Raw genomic sequence first — 12,965 nt, 5'->3', positions numbered from 1 at the left:
TTCTCGGCCCTCCTATTGCTCTGTTCTGCATACCGAGGTAACTAATCCCATAAATGACCTAGACACCGTTGCCAACTGACTTCTACCTGGGTTTGGGTAGTGGAAGGAGAAAGTAAAAAATTAGAGGATGAGAGGAACACAGAAACAATGTTGTTTCTACAAAGCCCTCCTGACCACAGCCGCATCTATAACGACTTCTCCCACTGGCTCCAGCTCCCTCAGAACAGCTCCTCTCTTCTTAGACCCGGCTCCCACAACATAGTCCTCACCACAGATCGAGTTCTGACCTACACACCTGGGTTTGGGAGCTCGAGTAACATGTCTATTTAGAATGATCACTATTTCACAAAGTTAGGAATAACTCTGACTTTGCCTTAATATCTTATATAATTTGGTAGTAGTGCAATGTGTTTAGTGTTTGACAAATTACAAGCTAGGCAACTATATACATATAAATGCCAACTCTAAGATATGTGTAAACCAAGACTATACAGTAAGCTTGATTACTAATTGATTATTTGTCTTACAAAATAATTCAACATAGTATTCCTTCAAATATCAAACATCTCTAGCATATTTAAAACATGATTTACCAAAACATATTATACTAGCAAACATTTCTTACCATGAGGAAAAGTATCAACATTTGACATGTCATTATGTTTTAATTTATTAGGCTCCAGTTTTCTTGAGTTTGGAATGCCAAAATCTATAATGGAGGCTCTCCTACTAAAAGCATTATTCAGGTTAGTATAAATAGCTGAATATCTGGGTTATATTCTACTGTGGAGCATTTGCCTCATGAATTTTCTTTTTCTTTTTTTAAGCTTATTTATTTATTTTGAGAGAGACAGAGATAGAGACAGAGAGAGAGAGAGAATGAGCAGGGGAGGGGCAGAAAAAGAGGGAGAGAAAGAATGAGCAGGGGAGGGGCAGAAAAAGAGGGAGAGAGAGAATTCTAAATACGCTCTGCACTGCCAGCACAAAGACCAATGTGGAGCTTGAACTCATGAACAGTGAAATCATGACCTGTGCCAAAATCAAGAGTTGGGCACTTAACCAATTTACCCAAGGGATACAGGAGTGCTGATGCATAGGGGCACATGTACCCCAATGTTCATAGCAGCACTCTCAACAGTAGCCAAAACATGGAAAGAGCCTACGTGTCCATCAACTGATGAATGGATCAAGAAGATGTGATTTATCTATACAATGGAATACTACATGGCAATGAGAAAGAATGAAATCTGGCCATGTGTAGCAACATGGATGGAACTTGAGGGTGTTATGCTGAGAGAAATAAGTTAGGCAGAGAGGAACAGATAGTATATGTTTGTACATGTAGGTGGATTAGGAGGAACTTAACAGAGGACCGCGGGGGGGGGGAAGAAGGGGAAAAATAGTGGGGGAGAGGGAGGGAGGCAAACCATGAGAGACTCTTGAATGCTGAGAACGAACGGAGGGCTGAGGGAGGTGGTGGGGAGGGGAAGGGGGTTGATGGGCATGGAGGAGGGCACTTGTGGGGATGAGCACTGGGTGTTATATGGAAGCCAACTTGACAATAAAGTATTAAAAAAAAGAAAGTTAAAAAAAAAGAGTTGGGCACTTAACCAACTGAGCTACCCAGGTGTGCCTGCTTCATTGATGTTCTTTCAAAACAATTATGTCAAGGATACTTAAAGAAAGAGGTATTTTAAAATAGTCAGGAAGTCTGGAGAACAAAGATAGGGCCTACAGATCAGATTTAGGGCACCCCACTGGGTATTTTCCTTTGCATCAATATAGCAGTCATAGGAAGCTATAGCTAAAGTATTCACCTTCCCATTATAATAAATGAGAAGTATTTAACAAACTACAGTCAACACTTCAGTCAAATCTGATCAATGTGCACTTCATTTATTGACATTGGTAGAGGAAAATAAAGGGAAAAAGCACTATAGGGAACTTCATCACCTCATTTTTACCTCTCTATTGGCTCTGCTGCAAAGCAAGGAACATCCTGTTCAGGCAACTACATCCATAAACACCTGGCAACAAACAGCCCAGAGGTGAATGGTAGCCCCAGGCAGTTCTATGAAGGATTCTAGAGAAGTAGCTTCAACAGGAATGACTTTCCTAAGTGAGGACGAAACAAAACCCTGATTTCCCAATAAAAACTAAAGTGACCTGTGGAAGTTTGGGGGTAAGGGAGGAGGGGATGGAGTAAGAGGCTGCAAATTAGATGACATAAGGTTTTGTCATATTTGTGCACAAACATATTAGAATTCTATTTGTCCATATAAGATAGTTTTATCCCTGTAGCTCCATGAAATGAACTCAATAGCAAAGGAGATGATAGTCTTAACCCTACCACAATTTAAAAATATGAGTTGGTGAATTTAAATCCAGTAAGGCATCTTTACATGCTTGTTTATAGCATTGGTTTTTATTACCAGGGAAAATCCAATGAGTCGAAACCTTGTATCTTTTACATGAAAGCCCTGCACTATAAGTGCAGTGGGCCACCTCCCCACAACATCCACAATCCAACATTGAGGAAAATTTGAAATCAAATCACCAGAATGCTTTGCCAAGAGCTAAGCAGGGGAGGGGTTTGGAGTAACATAAATGGGAATTACAGTCAAGTGAGTAAATTAAAATTGCTTAAAATTTCCTTCAAAGTCAACTTCAAAATTTTCTTGGAGAATAAAACTCAGATAGTAGGAGAAAGTGGGTAAAGATCTCAGATGAGAAATAGCCAATCTGATGCCTNATGTTTTGTGATGATGTCTATAAAAATACACAGAAATTTAAAGAGATTAACAGTGAAATAATTGTTAACCAGCTTTTCAAAAAATTATCTGATAGTTTTTATAAGAAGGAATACTCAGTAGAAAAAAAATGGGTAAATATGGATGGAACCAAATTTTGACAGTCACAGCCACAGGAAAGCCAGCTTGCATCAAACTCATCAGGCTCCCAGCAGCTATGATGTCATAAACTGAGAACTATGAACAAGTTAACTCAAATAATTTGCTTCTAGATCATCTCAGTATATTCAATAGGGTGTAGAGATGGTAAATATGGGAATAGAGAGCTGATTTAAATGCTTTATAAAATTTATCTATATACAAAATATGCAAGTTGAACACAAAGGATTGTTCTACTATACAGATTTTTCCTAGGGTTCAATAAGGCATTCTTCAGAGGCTTCTAATTTACTACTTAAGTGCATTATTTTTCTGTGGAAGAAACAAAACTAAAATGACAAAGTTGATAATTTATTAGTAACCTTATTGATGGAGTAAGACATATTACATGTAAACTAACTGGAATGTAAATAAAAACTTAAAAAAATAATAGAGTAATTCATAAAACCAGTGTATTCAAGCAAATATTCTCCCAAGACTGAACGCTTAACCAGTGGCATGCAAAACTATTAATATATTTTACCGCAAAACACATGATTGTTAGGGTGAAAATGAAGTTTGAGAATTGGACATAGAGAGTTATTTGAACCAGTATTAAGAATTAAGTAATTGAGAATCTTATTTCCTTTTTTTTTTTTTAAGTTCATTTTTGGAGAGAGAGAGAGAGAGAGAGCGCATACGTGTGCACACCAGTTGGGCAGGGGCAGAGAGAGAAGGGACAGAGATTGTAAAGTGGGCTCTGGGCTGATTATCAGTAAGCCTGAAATGGGACTAGAACTCATGAAACGAACTGTGATATCATGACCTGAGCCGAAGTCGGAGGCTCAACCGACTGAGCCACCCATGTACCCCTAAGAATCTTATTTTCACTAAAAAAGTCCTTTGTCCTGAATCAATAAAAGAGCCAGAGCTCAAATAACCTTTCAATTCACCATATAAAAAGTGGATTTGATGTCTCACTAAGATGATAAATACAGAGAAATTTCCACCAAGAACACTTTTAAAACAGCATCATACCACCTTTTCAGCAGCACTCTGGGTAGCTATCTTCAGTGACTGAAGTGGTGAACCTGTTATCTGTATCTGTATTTTTATGGGAGTCTGGGTTAAGGTGAAAAAATTACCTCAAGGGTGAATTTTAGATGTGGCTTCATTTCTTTATAATTCAGCCTAACAATCATAATGTGATAGACTTGCCATAGAGTAGCACCCACAGTGAACTATCAAACGCAGGTAAAAGATCATTATTTTTCCTAATGGAGAATAAAAAATATTACTTTATGTTGAAACACATATACATATATTTTAGGGTAGAACCAAACTAATGAGACTTACTATGAAAGAAAGTGCTTCAGATGAATATGTGCTTATACTGTGCTACTTCAGGCAAAATCTCCAGATGCTGCCCTCTACCCTTACATTTCTTTGACCATGAGGAGATATTTTTGTCAAAGCATGTGAAAAATTAGTGCAGTTGATGCAAAGTTGGATTAACGTCCTATCTATGTTATTGACCTGTTCTGTGACTTTGGAAATATTAAACTCAGAATCTCAATTTCTCCATCTTCACAGAGAGATAACATCTAATTCACAGAAATATTTTAACGATTAAATGTAACTGTAACATAAAAGTGAGGAAGCTTGCTAGGGGACAAGCACTGGGGCAAATAATGCCTATAGAATATGGTGAGTGCTGCATGTAAATGACTTCAAGCCTCTCTAAAAGTACCCAGGAAAATGGCTGAATTTTTCACCGAGGATAAAGAAGTTACACAGAGAACGCATAATAAAGCATGCGGCCAGAGAAGTTGAGCAAGAAAGAGCGCAAGTGGGACACCTGGATGGCTCAGTCGGTTGAGCTCCAACTTCGGTTCAGAGCATGATCTTGCAGTTCGTGAGTTCGAGCCCTGCATTGGGCTCTGTGCTGACAGCTCAGAGCCTGGAGCCTGTTTCAGATCCTGTAACTCCCTCTCTGTCTGATCCTCCCCCACTCATGCTTTGTCTCTCTCTCTCTCTCAAAAATAAATAAAAACAAAAAACAAAACAAAACAAAAAAAAAAAAAAGAAAGAGCACAAGTAACCAAATGAAAGGAGTTGTACAATAATGAGAGGATTTTCATCAGGTGATGGTGACAAAATGGTGAATGAGGATTACAGATGAAGGTTCAGCTAATATGTCTTGTACACATTTTGACTTTACATTATATAAAATAGAGAGTCAGGAGAAAATATTTAAGTTGAGAAATAACTGACATATAACACTATACATTTAAGGTGCACAAGATGTTAATTTCATACATTTATGTATTATAATATGATTACCACCTTGGCTAAATCCATCAGTCTTATCATATCACATAATTATCTTTTCTTTTTTGTGGTGAGAACAATTAAGATCTAGTCTCTTAGCAACCTAGCTTCTTTGAAGTTTATAATACGGTATTGTTGATTGTAATAATTATGCTGTACATTAGATCCTTAATACTTATTTATCTACTAGTCACAGGTCTGTACCCTTCAGCAACATCTATTGAGAAGAATATATTGCTTCAGGCAGTCTGGAGCATGGTGTAACAGGGAGACTCGCAGATCAAGGAAACTGCCACACAGCCAATAGCCAAGAGAAGAAATGATGAGAAAATTATAAAACAACAATTTGGATAATATTAGTGTCAATAAAACACTTATCTAAAATTTCAGAACATATAAGAAAATGAGAAAAAAAGAAAATTTTAAGTCAATGCACTAAATATAAGCAAAGATATGCTAAGAGGCAAATTTATTATAAATATATAATCTAGCTTTTTAAAAATAAGCTAACCATTGACCTGAGGAAATTATAAAAATAATTTAGATAAAAAAATAAGAGTAAAGGGGAGCTTGGGTGGCTCAGTTAAGCTTCCAACTTCATCTCAGGTCACAATCTCATGGTTCGTGGGTTCGATCCCCACATCAGGCTCTGACCTGTCAGCACAGAGCCTGGAGCCTGCTTCGAATTCTGTGTCTCCCTCTTTCTCTGTCTCTCCCCCATTCACACTCTGTCTCTCTCTCTCTCTCAAAAATAAATTTAAAATATTTTAAAAAATAGTAGTAAAAGTAAGTTTGAAACAAAAGGAAAATAAAATGAATCCAAGAGCTTATATTTACTTTAAAAAATACTATTGTATATAAATTTCTAGAAATTCTAGTCAAGAATAAAAGGTAAATAAAATTAAACATGGAAAAGGTTGTCTGATAACAAGTAGAAGGACAGTTCTTTTAAGTTACAAGTAGATTAAATGCAAAACTGTATGTTAACACATTTGAAAAGAAATTTGTGAAGTAGGTAATTTTCTGGAAAAAAAAAGTATAAAAGCAACCCAAGTGTCCATCAAGAGTCCATCAATACATGAATGGATGAAGATGTGGCATATTACACACACACACACACACACACACACACACACACTCACTCACACAAATATTACTCAGCTATAAAAAAGAATGAGATGTTGCCATTTGAAACAACATGGATGCACCTACAGAGTATAATGATAAGTGAAATAAATCAGACAAAGACAAATATCACATGATTTCACTCAGATGTGGAATTTAAGAAACGAAACAAATGAACAAACAAAGAAAAAAAAGACACAAACAAAAAAACAGACCTTTAAATACAGAGAACAAACTGGTGGTTGCCAGAGAAGGTGGTTGGGGGTTTCTCACCCACCCTCACTTACTGTGAGGATAAACGAGTGATTTTCAGAATTGTTGAATCATTATACTGTACACCTAAAACTAACTGTATGTTAATTATACGTCACACTTAAAAAAGAGAACTAATACAGTTGACATATAGAATGCAAAAAAAATTTTTTTCGAGGCACCTGGGTGGCTTAGTCAGTGAAGCAGCCCACTCTCAATTTCAGCTCAAGTCATGATCTTGCAGTTCATGGGATTGAGCCCTGCATGGGCCTCTCTCTCTCCCTCTCTCTCTCTGCCCCTCTGCTCATGTTCTCTCTCTCTTTCTCTCAAAATACATAAAATTTTAAAAATTCAATGAAAAAAATTCATTTATAATGAAACTACCAAATCATATAAAGAAGCTACCAAAAACTGTATAAAATATCTAAGAATAATGCTAACAATAAATATGTGGCCCATAGAAAGCCCCCAAACTTTACTGAGAATAAATCTAAATAAAATCATTCTCAGTGTATCTAATGGGCCTATAAAAATAACAGAGAATGAGCTAATTTTTCCAATCTTAACCAAGCAGAAATATTAGATTATTTGAAATTTTCAGATTATTGAAAATGGAAAATAATTAAAAATAATAACAGTATTATGTAGTGTTTACTATGTGCCTCAGCACTTTCATATATGTAACCAACATAATCTTCATCTCTGTTCTAGGGATGATTTAATACTTTTCTGCATTTTATGGAGCAGGAAATGAAAACTCAGAAAAGGGAACTGCTCAAGATCACATACCTAGTAGATTTCGGAACCAAGAATTCAATCCAGACAGCATGACTCCAAAACCCACACTCTGACTTTGTATGATATTCAGCCTCTTAATCCCCTAAATTTGGAGACAGGTTGAATAAGTTAGGAAGAATATATATGTCTTTGAAGTATGGGAAACGCTTAGATAGAACGTTAAGTGAAAAAGAAATAAATACAACATTATAAACAATAGAATCACAATTTTATTATTTTTGCCCATTTGTATGTTTGTGAGTAGAGAGGGCACATTAGAAAAAATTGGACAGGGACACTTGGGTAGCTCAGTAGGTTAAGCAGCTGGCTCCTGATTTTTGCTCTGGTCATAATCTCAGGGTCATGAGATCGGCCCTGCATGGGGCTGGGCACTGGGCATGGAGCCTGCTTGAGATTCTCTCTCTTTCGCTCCCTCTGGCCCTCCCCCACATTCGCTTGCTCACTCTCTATCAAAAAAATTGGACAGAAATACACCAAACATGTTAACTGTAGTTTGAGGTAAGATTCTACCTGATTTTAAACCTTTTAAAACACATTCCAAACTTTTAGTAAGCAACAGGTAGTATTTGTATTAGAAAATAAACAATAAGGCTGAATGTTAAAAATAGGTATAAATGGTGACCATAGATATAAAATGTGAAAATGTGCTTTAAAAATATTTTTTATGGGGTGCCTGGGTGGCTCAGTCGGTTAAGCCTCTGACTCTTAATTTCAACTCAGGTCATGATCTCACGGCTTGTGAGTTTGAATCTCACATCGGACTCTGCGCTGACATCGTGGAGCCTCCTTGGGATTCTTTCTATCCCTCTTTCTCTGTCCCTCCCCAGCTCCAGCTCCAACTCGTGCCCATTCTTTTTTTCAAAAATAAATAAACTTTACACAAATAAAATAAAATTTCACTTGACTGAGTCATTCAGATATAGAAAGATTCCCTCTCTAACATTTCCAAAGTGTATGAAATCAACTAAGAGCCAATCATAAGCAAAGCTAAAAATACCCTCCCTTCCCAATCCAACTTTCATCAGACCCTTCCCTCCTGCTCCCAGACATATGATGCTACAAGCTAAGAGGAATTAAATTTATGAAATTTATATTTAGAGGGAAACTCCAAAAAGCCACATAGTTACACATTTCAAAAAGTATAAAAAGCCAGTTTTAGCCTTTTATTATTCAATGAGTAAACACAAATCAGCAAATTATGCACCAATCTGTCCAATTATAGATTGTGTAATCCTAGGGTTCACTGCAGGCTTTTTCTAAGCATATGACTCTAGTGCAGGAAATGAAAGAAAATAAAGCAAGTCAAAAACCTTTATATTATGTTACAACTAAATGGAAACAACAAATAAGCTTGATTATTTTATCTTTTTATTCAAATACTAAAATCTTGTTTTTATATTAAAAGTGCGATATTACTGAAACCTTAATTAATCCTGCCCAATAATCATTAAGCATCCCTTCAGTACCACTTTCTGCCTCAAAAACAAAGCCCCCTCAAAATACATGAATGTTTAACTGTATAATTATTTGCCTGGGTATCCCTCCCAAGGTCCACTTCTCCTAACACAGGTCTCGAGTGAAACCTGGAAACCACAAAGTGTACCGTGGTAATAGAATCCTGCCGTAATGAAAGTGTCAGTGCCGGCCTGTGTCTGCAACCACAACCACTTTCAGCTTTCAGTTTTTATTTAAAAGGCTTAATTGGAAGTTTTTATTACTCCCAATTAGGCTTTTTAATTAAAAGGAAAAGTTGAAAGAGGCTGCAGGCAAATACGGCTGAAACCCATATCAGCATAAAATCAAAGGAAATAAAAAACAAAATTACGCTACTGTAAAACAGCAGTAACAGGCGAAGCTTTCAATAATGTTTACCTCTGGTCATATTTAATATTATGGTTAGCACATTGACAGTGATGAAGTGGACATGACTGATTGGAAAAACCAGAGTGTGTCTAATGTAACAATAAAATTCATCAAAATGAGACTTAAAAGACCACATTAGCATTCAAGGCAAAAATCTAACCAAAATGCACAGTTGACAATTCAAGTAGTTAGCAACTCTAATTCACCAACACGGCACTAACTCTACACACTAATGCAGACTCTTAAAATCTCCTTAACAAGCTGAATACTACATATAAACAATGTGGATAAGTGTTTATTGTTGTAAGATGATTAGCTTTTGAATTTCTTAGAGTACTTTTTCTCCTATATAAAACCTTAGCTTGTCATGATTGTCGAGTTTTGAACTAGTGATGGTTTTTTAATTCAAAATGAAGTTAGAAGTTGCATTCACTTCTATTTTTGGCATCTTTTAAATTCCATGTAATGTCTTTAGGGCAAAACAGAGCTTCTTATGTAAAGGTGAGTTCATCCTCAGAGGTAACAGAGATATGTAGAGATACTAGATCCATATCACACAAGACATGGTTTTATAACTGATGAACTTGGCCATTTATCCAAAATTTTATAAATGATACCGAGTCGGAAGAAGATATTCAGAATGACTCTTATGTAAGCTGTGATACTAAAGAAGTTATTTCTTCATATGTTAGCTTTCCAACGCACAGATTAGATTAATACTTGCTCCCAAATCACATCTACCAAATTTTTCCCAAATTTGGGGGAATAAAATACAAACGTCTGTGAAGAAAGAGTATATTTTAGTATGATATCAAGGCTGACAAAAATCTTTGTTATTTATGTCCATTTTGGGAGCTCATATTTGGGCAGTTGAAGTCTGGACTAAAAGGTAACGCCTTGTAATGCAGCCCCCTCTGCGTTTTTCTAGAGACAATGATTACACTTACTGTCTTTTAGGAGAAGACATGCACTAAACTTGTGCAAGACTGAAAAGAAGCAGTAGGTATCTTTACTGTGTGTGTCATGAATTATAGACCTCTTTGTCTCCCTGCCTCAACTTTTGGCCCCTACAATTCATTGTCTGCATATCAAATTTTTGTAGGGCATAAATCAAGTCAGGTCATTGCTTTACAAACTCTTTTATAGCTATTTACAGTGGCTAGAATAAAATCCAAACTCATAAGCATGGCCTATAAAAACCCTGGCTGAACTGGCTCATGATTTTAACCTTATCTTGAGTCTCCTTTCTAGGTTGTTTATTTGAGATATTTCTATTCATCCCTATGAACCTTCCTGTTAGAATTGCTTTTGTTGCATCCTATTAGTTTAGGTATTATTGTTTTTCCATTTTTGTTTCTTTCAATATTTTTCATATCATCTTTGAACTACTGGTTGTTGAGGAATGTACTGTTTAATCTCCACATATTTGTGAATTTTACAGTGTCCTTCCTGATATTGAATTCTGATTTTATATCTCTGTGGCCGGAAAAAGTACATGATATAAATTCAATCTTTTTAAATGATAATACTTGTTTTGTTATCTAACATATGACCTTAACTTGGAGACATTTCGTGCTTTAAAAAATGTGTATTCAGATGTTGTGGCAAGGAATGTTCTGTATATGTCTGTTTGGTCCATTTGATCGAAAGTATAGTTCAAGTCCAACATGTCCATACTGATTTCCTCTCTAAATGATCTATCCATTATCGAAGGTGGGGTATTAAAATCCCTTGGTATTACTGCATTGTAGTCTATTTCCCTGTCAGATCTGTTAGTATTTACTTAATATGGTTAGATGTTTCAATGTTGGGTGTATATATTTACAATTATTATCACTTCTTGATAATTTGGCCCATTTATCATCATAAAATGACTTTTTTTGCTCTTACTACTACTGTCTTTGTCTTTAAAATCTTTTTTGTCTGATATAAGTATAGTTACCCCTGCTTTCTTTTGGTTGCCACTTGCATGGAAATATCTTTTTCCTTCTGTTCACTTTGAGGCTAGTTGTGTCCTTAATTCTAAAGTTAGGCTGTTATTAGCAGCATACAGTTGGGTCTTATTTTTTTATCCATCCAGCTGCCCTGTGACTTTTGACTGGATGATTTAATCCACTTCCACTTATAGTAATTATTGATAGATAAGAACTTACCAAAGCCACTTTACTGGGTTCAGGCAGTTTTGTAGTTTCCTTGTTCTTTTCTTCTTCTCTTGCTGTCTTCTTTGTGAATTGACAATTTTCCATAGTGATATGCTTTGATCCTCTTTATCTTTTGTGTATCTACTGTAGGTTTTGCTTTGAAGTTACCATGACGCTTACATAAAACATCTTATTAGATGTAACGGTCTGTTTTATACTTAATACAACTTTGATCACACACAAAAACTCTACTCTGCTATTCATCCCCCTTTTTATGTTTTTAATGTCACAATTTACCTCTTTTATATTGGTGTGCTTTAACAAATTATTGTAGCTATAGTTATTTTCTTAATGTTTATTTTTTTTTAAGAGAGAGAGAGCATGAGCTGAGTAGAGGCAGAGAGAGGAGACAGAGAAGGAGGGAGGGAGGGAGAGAACCCCAAGCAGGCTCTGCGCTGACTGCGCAGAGCCCAATGCAGGGCTCCATCCCACAAACCATGAGATCTTGACCTGAGCTGAAATCAAAAGTTGGACACTCAACTGACTGAGCCACCCAGGTGCCCTTAGTTATTTTAATACTTTTGTCCTTTAACCTTTTTACCAGAATTATGTGGTTAACACATCACAATATTACAGTAGTAGATTATTCTGAATTTGAATACATATTTCCTTTCTGTGTGTTGTATATTTTGGCTTCATGTTACTAATTAGCATCCTTTCATGTTAACTTGAAGAACTCCTTTCCGCGTTTCTTGCAAGACAGTTCTAGTGGTAATGAACGCCCTCAGCTTTTATTCATCTGGGAGAATCTCTATCTCTCCTTCATTTCTGAAGGACCACTTGGCTAGATAAAGTATTCTTTTTGGCAGTTTTTCTCATTTAGCATTTTGAATGTATCATCCTACTCTCTCCTGGCCTATTTTAAGGTTTCTCCTGAGAAACTCACCGATAGCCTTATGTGGATTCCAATGTAAGTGACAAGATTCTTTTCTCTTGCTGCTTTTATAATTCTTTGTCATTGATTTTTGCCAGTTTTATTATAATATGTCTCAGAGAAGATCTCTTTGAGTTCAGGGATCAGTAAATCTCATAAACTTGGATGTTCATATCTATCCCAAGATTTGGGAAGTCCTCAGCCATTATTTTTTAAAATAAGTTTTCTGTCTCCTTCTCTCCCTCTATTCCTGGGACTCCAATAATTCACAGATTGTTTCTCTTAATGGTATCCATAGTTCACATGGCTTTCTTTACTCTTTTTCACTCTTTTCCCTTTGTTCTCTCATAACTTCAAAGTTACTGTCTTCTACTTTGCAAATTCTTTTTACATTTGATCTGTTCTGTTACCAGATTACCATTACCAGGTTACTGTTCTTTTACCAATGCCCTCGATTGAATTTTTTATTTCATTTATTGTAGTCTTTGGCTCTAGAATTTCTGTTTGGTCCCTTTTCATTATTTCTATATCTCTATTAAACTTCTCATTTTGCTCATCTATTGTTTCCTTAATTTTGCTTGCTTGTCTTTCTGTGTGTCTTTTTTTTTTTTTTTTTTTTTTGTATTTTTAGTT

The 12,965-nt window shown here is 35.9% G+C and overlaps 1 long non-coding RNA gene across 1 annotated transcript in view; it reads right to left on the bottom strand.

Annotated features, from left to right (window-relative positions):
* Positions 1 to 12,965, bottom strand: part of LOC144240414 (uncharacterized) — a 93,200-nt gene that overhangs the window by 55,011 nt on the left and 25,224 nt on the right. The gene's annotated exons all lie outside the window — the stretch shown is intronic.

Source organism: Crocuta crocuta, unplaced genomic scaffold, assembly GCF_008692635.1.
Source record: "Crocuta crocuta isolate KB4526 unplaced genomic scaffold, BGI_CrCroc_1.0 scaffold81, whole genome shotgun sequence".
NCBI classification, from domain to species: domain Eukaryota; kingdom Metazoa; phylum Chordata; class Mammalia; order Carnivora; family Hyaenidae; genus Crocuta; species Crocuta crocuta.
The sequence above is the reverse complement of the archived record's forward strand: the minus strand, read 5'-3'. Positions and strand labels throughout refer to the sequence as shown.